This window comes from Silurus meridionalis, chromosome 3 (assembly GCF_014805685.1).
Source record: "Silurus meridionalis isolate SWU-2019-XX chromosome 3, ASM1480568v1, whole genome shotgun sequence".
Classification (NCBI taxonomy): domain Eukaryota; kingdom Metazoa; phylum Chordata; class Actinopteri; order Siluriformes; family Siluridae; genus Silurus; species Silurus meridionalis.
The window spans coordinates 32458842-32481645 of NC_060886.1; the positions used below are offsets into that span (position 1 = coordinate 32458842).

The 22804-nt window shown below is 41.4% G+C and overlaps 4 non-coding genes across 4 annotated transcripts; all 4 read right to left on the minus strand.

The window, feature by feature from the left end:
• Positions 1 to 1401: 1401 nt before the first annotated feature.
• On the minus strand, positions 1402 to 1484 carry trnal-cag. Its single transcript has one exon. It is a non-coding gene; the product is annotated as a tRNA-Leu (tRNA).
• Positions 1485 to 2408: 924 nt separating this feature from the next.
• Positions 2409 to 2480, minus strand: trnam-cau. Its single transcript has one exon. It is a non-coding gene; the product is annotated as a tRNA-Met (tRNA).
• Positions 2481 to 2973: 493 nt separating this feature from the next.
• trnal-cag lies at positions 2974 to 3056 on the minus strand. Its single transcript has one exon. It is a non-coding gene; the product is annotated as a tRNA-Leu (tRNA).
• A 1488-nt stretch (positions 3057 to 4544) lies between these two features.
• On the minus strand, positions 4545 to 4627 carry trnal-cag. The gene has a single exon. It is a non-coding gene; the product is annotated as a tRNA-Leu (tRNA).
• Between the last annotated feature and the right edge of the window lie 18177 nt (positions 4628 to 22804).

Below are 22804 nucleotides of genomic sequence, written 5' to 3' on the forward strand. Positions count from 1 at the left end.
TGTTTAATTATCTATGCGGTTGACTTTAAATAGTTCTGCTGCAGTGTTAAAGAGCTGTGTTTTGGCGGAACAACCTGCGGGGAATTTGTAAGAAACTAAGATCACAAATGTAGTAGGCATGATTTCAACACGGCACAGGGAGACCCCAACGGATTTCAGGTCCGTCACCTTATCCTCTGAGCCATGATTATGGAAGGTTTTCCATGACCTCTGCACATCCATCAATGGGTCAACTGGTGCTTGCCTGCATCAAAAGGAAACCAATGGCAATCTTTCTGTTTGGTGCACAAAGTAGGCAGGTCATTCGAATCCAGAATTTGTGCTTTTCACCCATGTACTGATCACATGGATCACATATTGAAAGTAATAGGATTTTAAAATAGGTTTTACTTTTCTCCACTCTAAAGTGATACTCGTCCTTATCTGTGATCTCAATCTATGTCCACCTCTCTGCCAATCACATGCAAACACTACAATCGTACCCTTATTCCCAATGAAAGGGGGCTCATATAAAACAATGTGGCATTTATTAAATTTATGAATAAAAATGACTTTGGCCTAACTGTCTTTAGGCTGGCTGAAAATGTGCTTATAGGAAGATCTTGAACACAAAATTCTGTTATCTCTATGGCATTATGTGTTCAGATTGGCATTGAGAAATACTTGATCACAATTTCCTTGTAGAGCTGTATTTTCATCTGTAGGGAAATTTTGTTGGTTGCTCTGATCATTTCAACTTGCAAAATAGTCCAACTAATATGAAGGAAAATAGTAGAATATTTCCAGTCACTCCTCCACTCTGAGCTGGAAACGGGTCTGAGGTATTAAACGGGTAATATTTAGCAGAGGATGGTTTCGATCCATCGACCTCTGGGTTATGGGCCCAGCACGCTTCGCTGCGCCACTCTGCTTACTGCGAGCAGGCTCGATTTTACTCGGGTCTTGTGGCAAAGAGTGGCTCGGAGCTGCTCTTCTGGCTTTCAAACGGCGCTGGGAATCCCAGTGGGGTTATTGTCAGTATCAGATGAAGCTTCAATTGGATTTGGGTTACAATGTAAAGGATTCAGTCAGAGACCATGCTCAGCAATCATGATAACGAAACAAGTGTTCAAGCCAGTGATGTCAAATGAAACCTAGACTGTGGTGTCACAGCGAGGTTTCAACTATTTTTGTCCAAAGACATGCTCAAGTATTTGGATGAGTCTTGATATTCTGTGAAATGTTGCCCAAATATTTTTAGTGTCAAACAAGCAACAGAAGACTTGAACATTATCCAAGCAAACCGTAGAATCGAACAGAGTCAACATTTTTAATCATTTTCTCATGTTCTTTCAGTATCAACTCAACAAGTCTCCCCCGCCTGGGCTCATTTCAGAAAAACTGACCAAAAAGGTACACACTTGTCAGAAGTGGGATTCGAACCCACGCCTCCAGAGGAGACTGCGACCTGAACGCAGCGCCTTAGACCGCTCGGCCATCCTGACAGCCAGGGCCTGCGTTTTTTGCCTTGGTGACCATGTCTAGGCCATACGGTGAACGCGCAAATGTAGCAGAGGTATTTCGTTTGCGGTTTAATTATCTATGCGGTTGACTTTAAATAGTTCTGCTGCAGTGTTAAAGAGCTGTGTTTTGGCGGAACAACCTGCGGGGAATTTGTAAGAAACTAAGATCACAAATGTAGTAGGCATGATTTCAACACGGCACAGGGAGACCCCAACGGATTTCAGGTCCGTCACCTTATCCTCTGAGCCATGATTATGGAAGGTTTTCCATGACCTCTGCACATCCATCAATGGGTCAACTGGTGCTTGCCTGCATCAAAAGGAAACCAATGGCAATCTTTCTGTTTGGTGCACAAAGTAGGCAGGTCATTCGAATCCAGAATTTGTGCTTTTCACCCATGTACTGATCACATGGATCACATATTGAAAGTAATAGGATTTTAAAATAGGTTTTACTTTTCTCCACTCTAAAGTGATACTCGTCCTTATCTGTGATCTCAATCTATGTCCACCTCTCTGCCAATCACATGCAAACACTACAATCGTACCCTTATTCCCAATGAAAGGGGGCTCATATAAAACAATGTGGCATTTATTAAATTTATGAATAAAAATGACTTTGGCCTAACTGTCTTTAGGCTGGCTGAAAATGTGCTTATAGGAAGATCTTGAACACAAAATTCTGTTATCTCTATGGCATTATGTGTTCAGATTGGCATTGAGAAATACTTGATCACAATTTCCTTGTAGAGCTGTATTTTCATCTGTAGGGAAATTTTGTTGGTTGCTCTGATCATTTCAACTTGCAAAATAGTCCAACTAATATGAAGGAAAATAGTAGAATATTTCCAGTCACTCCTCCACTCTGAGCTGGAAACGGGTCTGAGGTATTAAACGGGTAATATTTAGCAGAGGATGGTTTCGATCCATCGACCTCTGGGTTATGGGCCCAGCACGCTTCCGCTGCGCCACTCTGCTTACTGCGAGCAGGCTCGATTTTACTCGGGTCTTGTGGCAAAGAGTGGCTCGGAGCTGCTCTTCTGGCTTTCAAACGGCGCTGGGAATCCCAGTGGGGTTATTGTCAGTATCAGATGAAGCTTCAATTGGATTTGGGTTACAATGTAAAGGATTCAGTCAGAGACCATGCTCAGCAATCATGATAACGAAACAAGTGTTCAAGCCAGTGATGTCAAATGAAACCTAGACTGTGGTGTCACAGCGAGGTTTCAACTATTTTTGTCCAAAGACATGCTCAAGTATTTGGATGAGTCTTCGATATTCTGTGAAATGTTGCCCAAATATTTTTAGTGTCAAACAAGCAACAGAAGACTTGAACATTATCCAAGCAAACCGTAGAATCGAACAGAGTCAACATTTTTAATCATTTTCTCTCATGTTCTTTCAGTATCAACTCAACAAGTCTCCCCCGCCTGGGCTCATTTCAGAAAAACTGACCAAAAAGGTACACACTTGTCAGAAGTGGGATTCGAACCCACGCCTCCAGAGGAGACTGCGACCTGAACGCAGCGCCTTAGACCGCTCGGCCATCCTGACAGCCAGGGCCTGCGTTTTTTGCCTTGGTGACCATGTCTAGGCCATACGGTGAACGCGCAAATGTAGCAGAGGTATTTCGTTTGCGGTTTAATTATCTATGCGGTTGACTTTAAATAGTTCTGCTGCAGTGTTAAAGAGCTGTGTTTTGGCGGAACAACCTGCGGGGAATTTGTAAGAAACTAAGATCACAAATGTAGTAGGCATGATTTCAACACGGCACAGGGAGACCCCAACGGATTTCAGGTCCGTCACCTTATCCTCTGAGCCATGATTATGGAAGGTTTTCCATGACCTCTGCACATCCATCAATGGGTCAACTGGTGCTTGCCTGCATCAAAAGGAAACCAATGGCAATCTTTCTGTTTGGTGCACAAAGTAGGCAGGTCATTCGAATCCAGAATTTGTGCTTTTCACCCATGTACTGATCACATGGATCACATATTGAAAGTAATAGGATTTTAAAATAGGTTTTACTTTTCTCCACTCTAAAGTGATACTCGTCCTTATCTGTGATCTCAATCTATGTCCACCTCTCTGCCAATCACATGCAAACACTACAATCGTACCCTTATTCCCAATGAAAGGGGGCTCATATAAAACAATGTGGCATTTATTAAATTTATGAATAAAAATGACTTTGGCCTAACTGTCTTTAGGCTGGCTGAAAATGTGCTTATAGGAAGATCTTGAACACAAAATTCTGTTATCTCTATGGCATTATGTGTTCAGATTGGCATTGAGAAATACTTGATCACAATTTCCTTGTAGAGCTGTATTTTCATCTGTAGGGAAATTTTGTTGGTTGCTCTGATCATTTCAACTTGCAAAATAGTCCAACTAATATGAAGGAAAATAGTAGAATATTTCCAGTCACTCCTCCACTCTGAGCTGGAAACGGGTCTGAGGTATTAAACGGGTAATATTTAGCAGAGGATGGTTTCGATCCATCGACCTCTGGGTTATGGGCCCAGCACGCTTCGCTGCGCCACTCTGCTTACTGCGAGCAGGCTCGATTTTACTCGGGTCTTGTGGCAAAGAGTGGCTCGGAGCTGCTCTTCTGGCTTTCAAACGGCGCTGGGAATCCCAGTGGGGTTATTGTCAGTATCAGATGAAGCTTCAATTGGATTTGGGTTACAATGTAAAGGATTCAGTCAGAGACCATGCTCAGCAATCATGATAACGAAACAAGTGTTCAAGCCAGTGATGTCAAATGAAACCTAGACTGTGGTGTCACAGCGAGGTTTCAACTATTTTTGTCCAAAGACATGCTCAAGTATTTGGATGAGTCTTCGATATTCTGTGAAATGTTGCCCAAATATTTTTAGTGTCAAACAAGCAACAGAAGACTTGAACATTATCCAAGCAAACCGTAGAATCGAACAGAGTCAACATTTTTAATCATTTTCTCTCATGTTCTTTCAGTATCAACTCAACAAGTCTCCCCCGCCTGGGCTCATTTCAGAAAAACTGACCAAAAAGGTACACACTTGTCAGAAGTGGGATTCGAACCCACGCCTCCAGAGGAGACTGCGACCTGAACGCAGCGCCTTAGACCGCTCGGCCATCCTGACAGCCAGGGCCTGCGTTTTTTGCCTTGGTGACCATGTCTAGGCCATACGGTGAACGCGCAAATGTAGCAGAGGTATTTCGTTTGCGGTTTAATTATCTATGCGGTTGACTTTAAATAGTTCTGCTGCAGTGTTAAAGAGCTGTGTTTTGGCGGAACAACCTGCGGGGAATTTGTAAGAAACTAAGATCACAAATGTAGTAGGCATGATTTCAACACGGCACAGGGAGACCCCAACGGATTTCAGGTCCGTCACCTTATCCTCTGAGCCATGATTATGGAAGGTTTTCCATGACCTCTGCACATCCATCAATGAGTTTTGTTGCCATTTTTATGACAAGGCTTCAGGACATAATGTTTCTCAGTAAAGCCATACTTGACTGACACACACACACACACACACACACACACACACACACACACACACACACACACACACACACACACACACACACACACACACACACACACACACACACACACACACACACACACACACACACACACACACACACACACACACACACACACACACACACACACACACACACACACACACACACACACACACACACACACACACACACACACACACACACACACACACACACACACACACACACACACACACACACACACACACACACACACACACACACACACACACACACACACACACACACACACACACACACACACACACACACACACACACACACACACACACACACACACACACACACACACACACACACACACACACACACACACACACACACACACACACACACACACACACACACACACACACACACACACACACACACACACACACACACACACACACACACACACACACACACACACACACACACACACACACACACACACACACACACACACACACACACACACACACACACACACACACACACACACACACACACACACACACACACACACACACACACACACACACACACACACACACACACACACACACACACACACACACACACACACACACACACACACACACACACACACACACACACACACACACACACACACACACACACACACACACACACACACACACACACACACACACACACACACACACACACACACACACACACACACACACACACACACACACACACACACACACACACACACACACACACACACACACACACACACACACACACACACACACACACACACACACACACACACACACACACACACACACACACACACACACACACACACACACACACACACACACACACACACACACACACACACACACACACACACACACACACACACACACACACACACACACACACACACACACACACACACACACACACACACACACACACACACACACACACACACACACACACACACACACACACACACACACACACACACACACACACACACACACACACACACACACACACACACACACACACACACACACACACACACACACACACACACACACACACACACACACACACACACACACACACACACACACACACACACACACACACACACACACACACACACACACACACACACACACACACACACACACACACACACACACACACACACACACACACACACACACACACACACACACACACACACACACACACACACACACACACACACACACACACACACACACACACACACACACACACACACACACACACACACACACACACACACACACACACACACACACACACACACACACACACACACACACACACACACACACACACACACACACACACACACACACACACACACACACACACACACACACACACACACACACACACACACACACACACACACACACACACACACACACACACACACACACACACACACACACACACACACACACACACACACACACACACACACACACACACACACACACACACACACACACACACACACACACACACACACACACACACACACACACACACACACACACACACACACACACACACACACACACACACACACACACACACACACACACACACACACACACACACACACACACACACACACACACACACACACACACACACACACACACACACACACACACACACACACACACACACACACACACACACACACACACACACACACACACACACACACACACACACACACACACACACACACACACACACACACACACACACACACACACACACACACACACACACACACACACACACACACACACACACACACACACACACACACACACACACACACACACACACACACACACACACACACACACACACACACACACACACACACACACACACACACCTTTGCTCAGCCAGATTTATTGTAAATGTCACACAACAACATAATGACAGAAATTGACTTCTACAGTTCTAAGACCACAGGACAGTTATTTTCAACAATGAACATTGTGTGCACTGTCTCACACACACAAAGCTGTGAGGTTTGCGTAAGCGTTGGGACTTCTTGCTTCCAAAGGCTTTCCAAGGGATTGTGGCTCCCCTTCTTTCTTGCTGTCCACGTACATGCCTTCAGTGGCCTCAAGAGCCCAACAAACCAAAATGTACCATTGGCAGAGGACGCAAGTGTGCCGCTACCTTTAGAGGAATTTCAGAAGCTGTTTTTGTTGCTGTCTATTTTGCAAAGGTTGTCTGTGTTTCCATGATGGATCGTCGCAGCTGTGGCAAAACAACAGTGAAAAAAAACTTTCGTCTGAATCCTGTTATTATATGTTTGTGATTGTTGACAATCAGAGGGCAATGCAATGGACTGCCAATTCTGCACAGCCTGTTGTGTGTTTTGTATCACTTTTTTCTCAAGCAAAATTTGTAAGAAACGAAGATCACAAATGTATTAGGCAAGATTTCAACACGGTGCAGGGAAACCCCAACGGATTTTAAGTCCATTACAAAGTATGTAATTTTTATTTTATATATCCAGTGTTGTGCTCGTTACTAAAAAATAGTAATTAGTTACAGTTACTCGTTACTTCATTCAAAAAGTAACTCAGTTACTTTGTTGATTACTTACACCAAAAAGTAATGCGTTACTGTTAAAAGTAACTTTTTAGTTACTTTTTTAAAGAACCTTCTTTAATGTTCCCATTAATGCCCTTTTATGCGTTATGGTCTATACCAGGGGTGGCCAACCAGTCAGAGACCGAGAGCCACATTTTTTACTTGGGTTACCGCAAAGAGCCACATCATACACATGGGCACACATGAACATTACCCATCCCTTCCTCTTACACACACACACACACACACACACACACACACACACACACACACACCTTTGCTCAGCCAGATTTATTGTAAATGTCACACAACAACATAATGACAGAAATTGACTTCTACAGTTCTAAGACCACAGGACAGTTATTTTCAACAATGAACATTGTGTGCACTGTCTCACACACACAAACTCTTAGTTTAACCAAGTCCACAAACAAAAATATAATAATTAACAATAGCATTTTTCTTTTACTATGCATGTTACTTAGTGGGACTTTTGGCATCCTTGCCATGAACAATCCCCTTAAAATCTGCCTTGTATTCTGTTGTTGTCACTCGAAGCAATTCTTTCATGTGGGTGTCAGTCAGAACAGATCGATGCTTTGATTTCACGTGTTTCAGGGTAAAAAACACAGACTTTGTTTGTGTTTTTTTTATGTGCGCGTTCACTTCGCTTGAGTTTAATACGGTATTTTCGTCAAATGCGCATGTGCGTGAGATGAATATACAGCAGGGGTAAGCAATTAATTTTTACAAGGGGCCACATGAGAAACCTGAATTGTGTCAGAGGGCCACCCCAACGATAATATTTTACGGATGCATCGAAATGAAAATTGAATTCAAAAGGCAATAAAATCCATCATTTTTTGTGTTATGCCTTGGCACCATCACTGGAAAACTTTCCTGCCTTTTCAAAAACGTCCTCTACAGACGGAGTGCGCATGCTCGGATTGAATTTACTTTTCTGCGCCGCGTTCTTCTCATATTTAGAAGGCAATCAGGATGTTTGGATTTCAGGTGATAAATTAAACCCGACTTGGAGAAACTCTTTGCAGATACACCCCCTCTTGAAATTTCAGCATTGCATGTTTTGCAAATCGCGATCCGCACACCGCAGACATGTTGCTCTTATCCAGATAACCGTGTGCTGGCTGCGCTTTTTTATTGCGTCATTACAATTGTGTTTCTGCCGTGTTGTTTCGGTGATTTAGGTATTTCGGCCGAAAACTTTCGGCGCATCCCTTTAATTTATGATTGCCGTAGTTTGCCCAGGTCTGATATACCGCAAAGTTTCCCAGTAGGGGCAAGCTCATTTAAGTCTTAAAAATACCGTATTGAACTCAAGCAAAGCGAACACACACATTAAAAATCAAACACACACAAACTTTGATATGAACGTAAGAGCCGCATGAAACCAGCCAAAGAGCCGCATGTGGCTCGCGAGCCGCGGGTTGGCCACCCCTGGTCTATAGAAACACAAAACTGACTTAAACACAAACTCATTATTAAACACTATTTTATTTAAGTCAGACCAGCACAAACTGAAAATATCACAAGGATTTCTGAAATAAATAACAAAACAAGCTGAATAATATATTCACAATCAAAAACTAAAGTGGCTTCTGCTGTTGTGTTGATCTTTCAAAAATGTTCCTTTTACAGCTGAAGTATGAAAACTATCAACAATGTAGAACAGAACACCGGGTTAGTTTCTAGCTACTAGCTTCGTTGAGGCATGGAGTTTCTGAAGGAGCTTCGGCAGATTGGAGTTGTTGTTTATCGCAGTAGATACGACCTTCGAACCAGGAAGACACGACTTACATTTGACAGTTTTTGTCTTTATACTCAACTAAAGTGAAATAATGAGCATATTTCCACTTTGAGAAACTCGTCTTGCTCTCGCCTCGACTCGCCATGACTGCTGCACAGACCTGAATAAACGGAGACACGCCCAAGGCATCGTCTTCGTGTTTACCGAGGGTAATCCAACAATCCTACAGTGTGTCTTCTTCCTGTTTACAGTGGTTCATCCACCAATCCTACAATGCGACGCTGCTATAAGCAAGTTAGTCTACACTTCAGCCCAAATTCATTTATTTAAAAAAGTAACGGGTAACGCACCATACGGTAACGGTAACGATGTTACTTCATTTTTAAAAGTAACGCATTACAGTATTTGTTACTGTCAAAAGTAACGTGTTACCGGTAACGCGTTACTAGTAACGCGTTACTGCCCAACACTGGATATATCCAACATGAATGCAAAATAAATCCTTTAAATTATTTAACAAATTTACACTAGAGAGCTAAATGATAAAAATCCATTTTCTATATTTTTTATTTCATATATAATGAAGTGCCCCTTTTGTCCCCATTTGCCCTTGTGGATGCAGTGTGTGGTAAATGTCCATGGAGGTAACAGAGACTCTCCTGATCTTCTCTGCAGCCTTCAGTATACATGATGGTGCAATTCCCAAACCAGTGTGGTGGTGCAGGGGGCGCTGTTCTTATTCAGTTATTTTTATGTTGTATTATTTTTTATGTTAAATGGTTTTATTTTCATTTAAATATTAAATTTGAAATAAAATTCTAAACCCAATCTACAAGATAGAAAAGAAGGACTTGACAAGTAAGAGGGGACATAAAAACAAGAAAAATTCTCAGGATTTATGCATTTGTCTTGATATTTTTCTAATTTTCTGAAAATTCTGTTCACCTCCCGGGAATCAACTGTTCGTGTTTCTGTTTAAGCCTCTATGATTCTGTGTAGTAGGGTTTCTTCTGTTCTTCACTCAGTTTGTTCCACTCGATCCCCAGATGTATGCTGATCTCTGCAGAGCTGATATTTTGGTTGGCATTGGAAAAGATGACCCGCTGTATTTTCTTCCAAACCATGTAGGCATTTATTGGCCTTCTGATGTTGCCTTTTTATCTTTGCACGTGGCAATGTTACATTTATTTTAAAAAAATAGAAAACAACATTAAATTGAATAGAAATTATTATAAACTATAAATTCTAGTTAAAACAGTGAACAGAACAAAGTCATGCAAAACTGTGCCAGTCTTACTTACCCACAATTATATTTGTACAAATATTTTATAAGTACTGCAGTACTGAGTCATTACAAACACATTTCCTGCATAACAGCTTGATATTTAATGAATTTTGGGAATTGCATGATATTATGCATTAAAATGTAATGAAGAATTTTTCTCTAAAATAAGAGTACACAGATAAAGTACATATACTTAAAGCAGAAATATGCTGATTGATGATGTCATAAGTCATCTCCATCATATAAACTGACATTAAGATTGTTGTAATATTATGGACTCCTGGCAAGTCGAGCGCGTACAGGGTACTGCTTCATTGGTGAGGTACCGAGACTTGCTGTCCAATCAGGTTTGCTGACCGTACATACGAGGCGGGGCTTCTACGATTACAGCACTCAACAAAAAAAGGGTGGAGTTACGACAAGTGAAGTGGTGTGTGATTGTAAACATGTACACCATCACTGTACACCATCACCGCTAGCCTGCTGTCCATACCGTTCCCAAACACACTGTATGGACACGTTGTTTGGCTGCTGTACATGAGCTTCTTTAGCAATCCTTTGTACACAATAGGGGTTCAAATCGTAAAATGGCTAAAATGTTATTTTAATCAAAATGTGATTAAAATAAGAATGGGAGAAAAAATCACTTCTACATGAGTTCTCCACAGATAAGTGTGCCATTACTGCCATCTACTGGTTAATTTAAAATTAAACTCTCTAATACACTCATCATGCCATCCACCCATTTCTTCAGATACAAAGTAAAATAATTTTCAACTAATAAAATCTACAACTACATATTCATTTTTGTAAAATGGCTACACACTAAACATTGGACTCATTCGCTTTGTAACTATATTTTACCAGCCATATTTGTTTTTTTACCACCAAGATGGCGTTTGTTTTTATGCGAAAGTAATTCCGAAACATATACAAACAATACATCAACCAAAGTACTGTGACGTAAACACAAGAATAACCATCTAAATTACAACACTATTGTTTGGCATGTTGTTCAGTGGAGCCCTATCTTTCCAAATAAACCGGGCTTAGCAGCAGTGGATGTGTTTGTGACTCGTTATTACAACTATCTAAAATCGCTGCTTGAGGCTTAAACCTTCAGAATGATGTATAGTTAGTCATGGTTACTCTTCTCCCTTTTTATTTACCGTAGTCTATTGCTAAACATTAACAGGGAGGAGGGAGGAGCAGGAAAAGGAGAGCTGTGAGGATAAAACACCTATTAAAATGTTTGTAGCAGAGAGAATAAAAGACAGGAGAGGAGAAAGTTTATTTTAATAGTTGTTTGTTCATTCCACAATAACTGACAGAGGAAAATAAATTGATTTCAAATTTGAAAATTCAGCCCAAACAGTTAAAAACATTTGTTAAGCTTTTTAATGAGCAATTTAGCTTTTTCGATTTTCTTTCCTGTGGAATTTGTACAAATACACATAATTTCAAACCTCAGGAAAATTGTAATGCAAGAAAAAAATGCACAAGAACACATGGAAAACCCGGGGATATTTTATGAGGTTACTATGCGATGCTCCCGCTAGAGATGATGTATGCGGTGGTGCAGCTTTGGCTGTAGTGAAAAGAGACCTGTTGAATTATTACTGGTATTAATTAACACTGTTTGAAAGGTCTATGATGCAGCGCTCTGTTATACTGCATATCTGTATAATTCTATAGCTGTGGCATCATAATGATGTTATTAAGAGGGGCATTGGGACTGAAGACCTGCCACTGTATAAACTATTAGAGACAACGAGTAACGCTGTGCAGATTTACTGTGTATTTAATGCTGTTTGTGGGGATCCTGCAATTCTTACTGCTGAACATTTCTGAACATTATCTTGCAGGTACATTGACAGACTGACATACGTTAAACATATGTTATGCTTGAAAACCCACTTAGTAGCGCACAGTGTAAAAACAGCCTGCTTAGTAGCACACAGACCAAACAACTCTTAAGAAATATAAATAAAAACATAAATTGTAAAAAAATTAAATAAATCCATCTACAAGCCCAATCACAATCAGAATCAGAATCAGGTTTATTGGCCAAGTGTGTTGACACACACAAGGAATTTAGTTCCCGCTGTTTGTTACTCTCAAAAGTACAGACATAAATAAAAACCTATACATGACAAAACAGACACGACAAGACAAAAACAGACTATACAAGACAATACAGACAATGTGAGACAGTATAGACAGTGTGGGTAATAAATAGGGATACAGACCAGTAACGTACATAAAGTATGGGAGTGCATGGTAGTGCAAATGACAGTACTGTGTGCCAGGTATGATTAGAGAGTTTACTATAAAAACTTTGTACAGTAAATAGCAGCAATAGTGTGTGCAACATATACAGATACTGTGATGAGTGAAAGTTCTGTGCAGTACTCATAGATGTGAAGCAGGGAATATAATTATGGTCAGTTGTTAGTGAGGGTGATTGCTTGGGGAAAGAAACTGTTCCTGTGTCTGGCAGTTTTAGTGAACAAAGTTCTGTAGCGCCTGCCAGAAGGGATGAGCTGAAAGATCAATTACAGTTGTGTCCAGGGTGTGAAGGGTCATTAATGATTTTTTCTGTCTGGTTTCTGGTTCTTGTATGGTACAAGTCCTGGAGAGTGGGCAGGGGGGGCACCAATGATTTTTTCTGCTGTTTTAATGGTTTTCTGCAGTCTGTTTCTGTCCTGTTTTGTTGCTGCTCCAAACCAGATGGTGATTGATGAGCACAGGACAGATTTAATGACTGCAGTGTAGAACTGTATCAACAGCTCCTGTGGCAGACGTACTTCCTTAATTGACGTAGAAAGTACATCCTCTGCTGGGCCTTTTTCAGAATCGAGTTTATGTTTGATTCCCATTTCAGGTCTTGGGAAATGGTAGTGCCCAGAAACGTGAAGTTCTCCACAGATGACACAGGGATGTTGGATATTGTGAGGGGGAGTAGTGTTGAAGGGTGTTTCCTAAATTCCACTATCATCTCCACAGTTTTGAGTGTGTTTAGCTCAAGGTTGTTCTGACTGCACCATAGCACCAGCTGCTTCACCTCCTGCTCATATGCAGACTCATCACCATCTTGGATTAGTCCGATGAGCATGGTGTCATCTGCAAATTTCAGGAGTTTGACAGTTGGGTCACTTGATAAGCAGTCATTCGTATAGAGGGAGAATAGCAGTGGGGAAAGGACACACCCCTGAGGAGCACCAGTGCTGACTGTCCGAATACCGAAGGTAACACCTCCCAGTCTCACCTGTTGTTTCCTGCCTGTCAGGAAGCTGGTGATACATTGACAGATGGTAGGGGGTATAGTAAGGTTTAGGAGTTTGGAGTGGAAAATTCCCGGAATTATTGTATTGAAAGCCAAACTAAAGTCAACAAACAGAATCCGGGCATATGTTCCTGGGCAGTCAAGGTGATGCAGAATGTAGTTTAGCCCCATGTTGACTGCGTCATCCACCGATCTGTTTGCTCGGTATGCGAACTGTAGGGGATCCAGCAGCTGTTCTGTCACCTTCTTTAGATGAGCCAATACCAGCTTTTCAAAGGTCTTCATGGCGACAGATGTCAGAGCGACAGGCCTGTAGTCATTCAGTCCAGTAATAGAGGGTTTCTTAGGGACCGGGATGATTGTGGAGAAGCAGGAGGGGACCTCACACAACTCCAGTGATCTGTTGAAGAAAGAGGTGAAGATGGGAACCAGCTGGTCAGCACATGCTTTGAGACAGGAAGGGGAGACACTGTCTGGGCCGGGAGCTGTCCTTGTCTTCTGTCTCTGAAAGAGCCGATACACATCCTTTTCACAAATCGTAAGTGCAACTTGAGTGCTGGGAGGAGTTGTAAGAGAGGATTTCAGAGGTGTAATGGGGGCAGACATTGGGCTGGGTTGGATGAGAGGTGTGAAGATATTTTTCTCAAACCTGCAGTAGAAGGTGTTGAGGTCGTCAGCCAGGTCTTTGTTTGCTTCAGTGGGGAGGGGTGGCCTCCTGTAGTTTGTGATATTTTGCAGGCCTTTCCACACTGATGCAGGGTCGTTAGCTGAAAACCTGCTTTTCAGCTTTTCAGAGTAGCTTCTTTTGGCTATTCTGATCTCTTTTGTCAGTTGGTTTCTTGCCTGCTTGTACAGTGCTTTGTCCTCCCCTCTGTATGCATCTTCCTTGGCATGTCGAAGTTTTTTTCAGTTTGGCTGTGAACCATGGCTTGTTGTTACTGAACTTGCAGAAGGTTTTGGTTGGCACACACATGTCTTCACAAAAACTGATGTAGGATGTCACAGTGTCAGTCAGCTCATCCAGGCTGTCAGTTCCAGCCTCAAAGACACTCCAATCAGTGCAGTCAAAGCAGTCTTGTAGTTCCTGCTTTGCCTCACTGGTCCATCTCTTCACTGTTTTGACTACAGGCTTAACAGATTGAAGTTTCTGCCTGTTTGTTGGAATAAGATGAACCAAGCAGTGATCAGAGTTCCCTAAAGCTGCCTGGGGTACAGAGCGATACGAGTCCTTAAGAACGGTGTAGCAATGATCCAGTGTGTTTTTCCCTCTTGTCGGACAGTTAATATGTTGCCTGTATTTTGGAAGTTTAAGTGTTAGTTTTGCTCTGTTAAAGCCTCCAAGGATAATAAAAAAAAATATATGGATATTTTTGCTCCAAGCCGGATATTTGGTTTGCCAGGTTTTGCAGTGCATCATTCACGTTGGCCTGAGGTGGGATGTAAACTCTGGTCAGAATGAATGAGGAAAATTCCCGCGGTGAGTAAAACGGTTTACAGTTTATTACCAGTGATTCCAAGTTTGGGCTGCAGTTTTTATCCAGCACTGTGACATCTGTACACCAACGTTCGTTTATGTTAAAGCAGATTCCGCCGCCTTTCGTTTTGCCCGATAGCTCCGTTACGCGATCCGCTCGGTGTAAGTGGAAGCCCGAGAGAAGTAATCCGCTGTCCGGGATTGAGTGACTGAGCTGAATTTCAGTAAAACAGAGAGCAACGGAGCATGCAAAATCTTTTTGTTCCGTTAAGAAGAGTTAGTTCGTCTATTTTGTTCGGCAGTGAGCGGAGGTTTGCCAGGTGAATCGACGGGAGCGCAGTTTTAAATCCCCTCTGTCATAGCTTCACTAACGCGCCAGCATGCGCTTCCCCCGCCGGCGTCTCCTCCATGTGCCATAGAGAGTAGCTGCTGCTCCAACTAAGATCTCCAAATAACTTTCCGGGTTTGTAAAAACTGGTGAAAAAGTGTCTGGAGTAAACTCCCCGATGTTAAACAATTCTTCTTTAGTGTAAGTTATTCGGGTATGGTAACTAAACACACAGACAATAAACAAAAAGAAAGAAAGTACTAGAGAGAGTCGTGCCGAGGCTGCCATCTACGGCGCCATCTTGACCACATAAGAATGGGTCAATGATAGGAAGCCCACTGTATCTGATCATTAATAAATAATATTGTTAAACACTAAATGCCTGACACTACTAAATGCCTGAGTCAGATTAGGAGTGCACATACTGAAAGTGTGTTACAGATTCGTAAAAAAGAAACAGCCTGCTTAGTAGCGCACAGACCAAACAACTTTATAAAAAAAAAAATAAAACACACATAGGAATGTTTACAAGCACAATCACAATGATAAAGAGTCCACTGTACATCAATTAAAAAAAATGGTAAAAACGAAAGGCTTGACACTACTAGCTTGAAACAGCCCGCTTAGAACTGCACAGACCAAACAACTCTTTCAAATATATATATATATATATATATATATATATATATATATATATATATATATGACATTTACAAGCCCAATCACAATGACAAGAAGCCTGCTGTAGTCTAAATATAAATATAAATAAAATGCACAAATTGATTAACATTATTCAATAAAGTGTCTTACAGATGCATCAAATCTAAAGGCCTGACACTACTCACTTGAAACAGCTCACTTAGTAGTGCACAGACCAAACAACTATTGCCAAATAAACAAAGAAATACATTTAACAACAAATGTAACCAATTTTCAGTTATTATAGGTGCAAAACACAATACACTGCATTGTAGTAGCTGAAGTACGTTTGTACCACTTCTGCTTCAGTACAGACTTTAGACAGTGATATGTAAACATGATCAAGGAGTGTGTAGTTGTCTGTAGTGGTAGCTGAAATAACTTGCACATAACCTTTTGATTTAAATAGCTCCAGTATTGTTTTTTTTAAAGTACCTATTAGTAGATGTTCATTAAAGTATCTATAGACAATGACTGGCCAGTGATTCATTATCTAAATAGCTTAAAGCTAACTTTGGCAAGAAGTAAAAATAAATTATAATTTAGTGGGTGATATACAGTCGCAACTGTTGCTGTTACAGGGGCATCGATCTTGATAAGGACGAACTCAAGATCAGTCGCATTATGTATGTATTGTCTGGCCTAGGCTTGAATCAGTTCTTTACAGTTTTCTTTACAGAGCAACTCCACCTCTTTCTTTTTTTCTCTGTATATGTTGTATAGTAGACGTGTTTATTGTGGGTAAACATCCTTTATCCTTTCAACTGTAGATTTGGTGGAATGAAGGAGACGGACAAATGACTTTCTGTTATGCATAGAATATCAGAAAGCAACATTTAATGTTGTGGTCGGACATCCTCGATGTGAGATGGCAGTCCTTGTACATTGTGATGGACCATTTTAAGACTTTTGTGAGTTGTACATGCTCTAAAATTGCCATAACACCACTGAATGAGAGCATTTTCATGCCTTAAAGTGATTCAGTTATTTTAGGATCTGCATTTATTTTCCTTTCATCAAAATCTGTTATATGCAGTCTATAAAGTGAGGTCGTTCTGCTCAGAGCAACATAGGCCATTCCTGGTTTTCAAAAACGCTTCAGCGACACAACAGCAGACTGCATCGTCATCCCTTGAACTTTGTGAGCAGTGCAGGCATAGGCTCGTCCCTTGTGGTGATTCTGACCAGCACTGGGATTGTCCAGTTCAAGTCTGATCATCTTTACTGTCATCACACTATCTTTTTTTTATTGACAATTCTGGCAAATTTCTTATAACATTACGCGCACCTCAGCTGCCAATTGTATAATGTCAGGCAAATCCTGTTTTTTACAGGTTTACCTTGTTTTTTTATCTCTCCCGTACGCAGGTCTTTTTTATGGTCATCAGCTTCCACATTTACAATGTCAAGATGCAGCACAATTTACAGTGTTGTGTTTCTCCACTTCTTTGTTAGTAGCAAAAATGTGCAAGATGTTGTGTGGACAGTCAATGGGGTTAGTCAAACACAGAGCAAGCAACGCCCTGTCCTCTTTAGTGAGAGCCTCGTGCTTTGGCTTCACGCGTATTGTGTTCAGCAGCTTTGCAAAAGTTTTTCCTTTTGATGCATGATTTCTGTCAGGTTTACTATTTGAAAATGGTCTTTCCAGTAGTCCGGCACACCACCTTCATACACACAGAGCCTTTGCTTTACTTAAAGGTGGGAGTTGGTCGAAGTCTACAACCAGTAGAACAGAGATTCCACTAAAAGGTTTCTTGCTGCCGTTGATCTGTTAAAACCTCCAGTTGACGTATGCGAACAGATCCTTCGAAATCATGGACAAGTTTTGACAGAAATATTAAAAGCTTTTTTTTCCCTAATAAACGCAGTCAACAGCATTGTTTGTAAAGACATTTCCCCTTGCTCCCGTAATTGCACACACGGTTCAGGCACCATTGACGGACAGTGTAGAATACTGATGACTGTGCCTGGTTCAAGCTCCAATACAGCTTTTGTACATATTCCACACTCAGCTGTGGTGCCTCTTTTTTGGTACAAGTCCTTTACCATCTTCACAAACAAGCTGGTATTCTGGAACATTGTTTTTCTCATTATCCTGTTTGGGTTCATCGATACAACTTCCATTTAGGGGCAAACGCTGTCCATGCATTCTCAATCAACCCTTGCTCCTGTAAAAGCTTTGTTTAACACAGCAGTGTGCTTTTCATACCTTTCCTGGTTGTTTTTTAATACTTTGCAGACTGACACAAGTAAACAGGGTTGCTACAGACACACATCCAGGGTGTGTACTTGTCTGTGTTTCGAATAAGCCTGCATTATCTGTTTCATTTCACCTCGTTTGTTATAATTTGTTTTACAGATGTCTTGTACCACAGTTTTCAGCAGGTCGTTCATCTCATATTCAGCCTTTGATATGTAGGACAAAATATACATGATGCAGCAGAATGGATCAAGAATGCACTTCGTGTAACTCTGCATGCTCAAATTGCACCTTTTTAGTAGCTTTGGCAAGTTTTCAAATGAGCTTTTGGGGTTATTGAGGACATCCAACACAGGCTTCAGCTTTTCTTTGGTTTCTACGGTGGCCGAGAAGTGCAAAACACATTAACAAATCTGAAAACAAAATAACAAATGCAAAAACAAAACAACATATCCAAAAACAAATGAACAAATTAAAAAACAAAACAACAAATCCGAAAACAAATGAACAAATCCGAAAACAAATGAACAAATCCGAAAACAAATGAACAAATCCGATAAATCGGTAAGTTTCCATTCACAAACTATACCCACCTTTTCAGGTTGTCGTTTGAATTGTCGTTGTGTTTTGGGATTTGTTCATGTGTTTTGTGCAACGATTCAGACAAACTGGAAAAGGTAGGTATAGTTTGTGAATGGAAACTTACAGATCATTGGACGAGACACCTGTCATGCAAGAAATACAGGTGAATGACAGGTGTCTCGTCCAATGATCGGTAAGTTTCCATTCACCAACTATACCTACCTTTTTCCGGTTTGTCTGAATTTTGTCGTTGTGTTTTCGGATTTGTTCATGTATTTTCGGATTTGTTAATTTGTTTTCGGATTTGTTATTTTGGTTTTGCATTTGTTATTTTGTTTTCGGATTTGTTAATGTGTTTCGAACTTCTCGGCCACCGTAGGTTTCCTTCATAATTTTTTTTGTTTTTTTCTTATCTTGTTTATTAAGCTGGGAGGAGGGTGCCTTGGATGTGTTATCCATGTGTCAGACATGTCAGAGCAGTGCGTCGACTCTTTTTTTCAAACATGCGCATGAGGGTGGCTTCTGAGAATCTCACACTTTGTTGTCCAGTCTAGATCCTCAAACTCATCCAGCTAACCCTGTTTAAGCTCTAATGGCCTTTATGACTTCAGGCCATCACATTTAGCTGCATTGAATGTACAAAAGTAGGTTGGCACGCCTAACTGCCTGATCATGGCCTGCAGATCTTTAAGTGTTTTCTTCCAGTATGCCGGCATACCTCTTAAGGGTTGCATGAATCTTGCTGGGTCTCTTATGTTCACGAGACTTTCCACCTTGTGTTTATCTTTTAACAGTTTGATAGAAATTCTGTGTCCATCTGTAGTCACAGGTTTTCCTTTTCACAACTGGATAGACATGCTGTTTCTATCCATGTGGGTTTCTGTGACAAACTGAGCAAAGAAAAGGTATGTCTGCTCTCTGGCAAAATAGATGTCCACACAGAAGAGCATTGAAGTAGATGCTTGCCATTAAGGCAACTGCTCTCACCTCATCGAGCATATTCGCTTTGTTGAGAAATTGCATAGAAAATGCCACTGATTCCAGTTTTGGGACAGAGAAAAATCCCACAGGCTTGTTTCCTTGGGCAGGGGCAATGCTGAATATTCCCTCTCCATAGGACAACAGTTCCTGTGCCATATCAGGTGGTTGCAAGCATGTGTCGAGAGTGAGAAAAGGCCTCAGTTCATCCTGTTCTTCTGTGCTGATGGACTGTTCCTCGTTCAACACATCAGCACTGATTTTTTTGGGCTCTTCTATGTCCTTTGTATCATCATTGGGGCTTTCAAAGTGGGCAGTTTCATTTATGCATACATCTTTGTATTCAGAATGATTCTTTTTCAGTTTATACAAAGCCAGCACATTGTGCATATTGACTGTGTGAAAGTGCTAGTAACCATTGAACTTAATATGTCTATTAAGTTTTACTTGCAGTATTTGGGATTCACTGCTTGGTCTTGGCAGACAGTTCACAGTTGCTTCTACCTTGGAAGGTACACAAACGACTGCACCATGAACAGCTCTCTGTTGCTTTTTGGGCAGTGCAACAATTTTTGAGAAGGGCAAGAATTTCTATATAAGCTGTTGTTCTAGAACATTTAATTCAAAATGTTCAATGGGGATAGGTGCCAGTGCTAATTTGTTTGCCACTGCAATTGAAGGCATGTGTCCTTTCATCAAGTGCCTAACACACGTGTGGCAGATCCATTCTTGTCGTCTCTCTTCGGGTACCATAATCTGGTTCCATAATCTCAAATGACTGTATAAAACTGTAGAAAGGACATTACTTATAATCTTACATTCTGGTGCTCATGTTAGTTTTCAATCTCCAGTGTTCTGGATTGTTTAAAGACTATAATCACACTCTTGATATCACCCAAATGAGGATGGGTTCCCATTTGAGTCTGGCTCCTCTCAAGGGTTCTTCCTCATATTCTTGCCACAGTCACCAGAGCTGCTCATCAGGGATAAATACACATCATTCACCTTAACTGTTAAATACTGTAAAGATGCTTTGAGACAATGTCCATTGTGAAAAGCGCTATAGAAATAAACTTGACTTGATTGACAATAACCTCCAGGTCCCCAATGGCTCTTTTAAGAGCCATCAACTTTTCCCATACAGATGTTTTCAGATGAGGCTGCACAACAGCTTTCACACAGCATGTCCCTTGCTTTTGCATTTAGGATAATCTCTCAATTCAGAAGTTTTATTGCTTGACAAAACACTTCCACAATGCTTTACTATAAACGTTGGTGGTTGATAAAGAAGAGCTGCTGCTTCTCTTAGGATGTCCTGCGCCCACTTCAGTAGGTGTGACTGATCACTGGTCAGGTGGAGATGAAACTTGTGGGGAAGTTTCTCGCCTTGCTGGCTTTTCCAGACTCATGTACAGCAGTTGGTAATTCTACTCACTGCATGTTTTGTGCAGCAGTAGTGGGTAACCGACTCCCTGCTCAACTTCACCTGGGTAGGTATGAGCGCCAGTGGGAATCTCTACTCTCTGCCCAATCGATGATTAGGTGACGGCTATCTGAGCTCAGGAACACACTTGCAGTGACTGGCATGTCTCTGTAGCCTTCATTACCGACTCTGTGATCAGGAGAACTTGAAACGGTCTCAGCCACCTCTTCTCTCTCCAGCTCTACCTTCTTATATCTCTCACCATCACCCAGTATCTTGTTTCAGACTATCCAGCTGTCTGCTGACTGATACAAGAAGTGTTTCTCTCACCTGCTTCTGTAGTTGAGATAAAGCACAGGACATGTTTGCACAATAACACAAAATTTTGTGATTACATTCGGAGTTAGTCATTCTTGGTTATGGTTATTAACCCACTCTGGTTTTAGGTCGTCTGCCAGTAAGGTGTTTTCTTCAGGTTTTCTTCTACTTGGTTCAGTGCCTGATTAGTCAAGTCAAGCCGAAAAGCTTTTATTGTCATTTCAACCAAATATAGCTAACGCATTACACAGTGACATGAAATAACGTTCCTCCTGAACCCTGGTGCTACATACAACAACAATCACAGAAATCACAGGGCTAATGACTATTAAGTGTCCTCGCCACATAAAGTGCATCGTGTGAAACCTGGTGCAAACAGTGCAAAGACAACACAAAACAGTTAAAGACAACACAGGACAGTTCAAGACAACACAAAACGGTGTAAGACAAATACACAAGACGCAAAATAGTGATTAACGAAAAGTGTGCATTTCTTACTGCTATTTTCTTCTGGAAAACCCCATCCAGAAATAATTTCTAGATGGTATTTCTAGTGTTGATATTCAGACTGCATCTAACCATTATGGTGTGTGAGTGTCTGTTTGTATTACTCCCCATATTGCCAGATAACAACATTTAAATCACACAATAAATGCTACAAATCCACAAATCTAGGAGACAGTAACATGAGAAGTGATGCAGTATCATGATATAATACCGTATTTTCCGGACAATA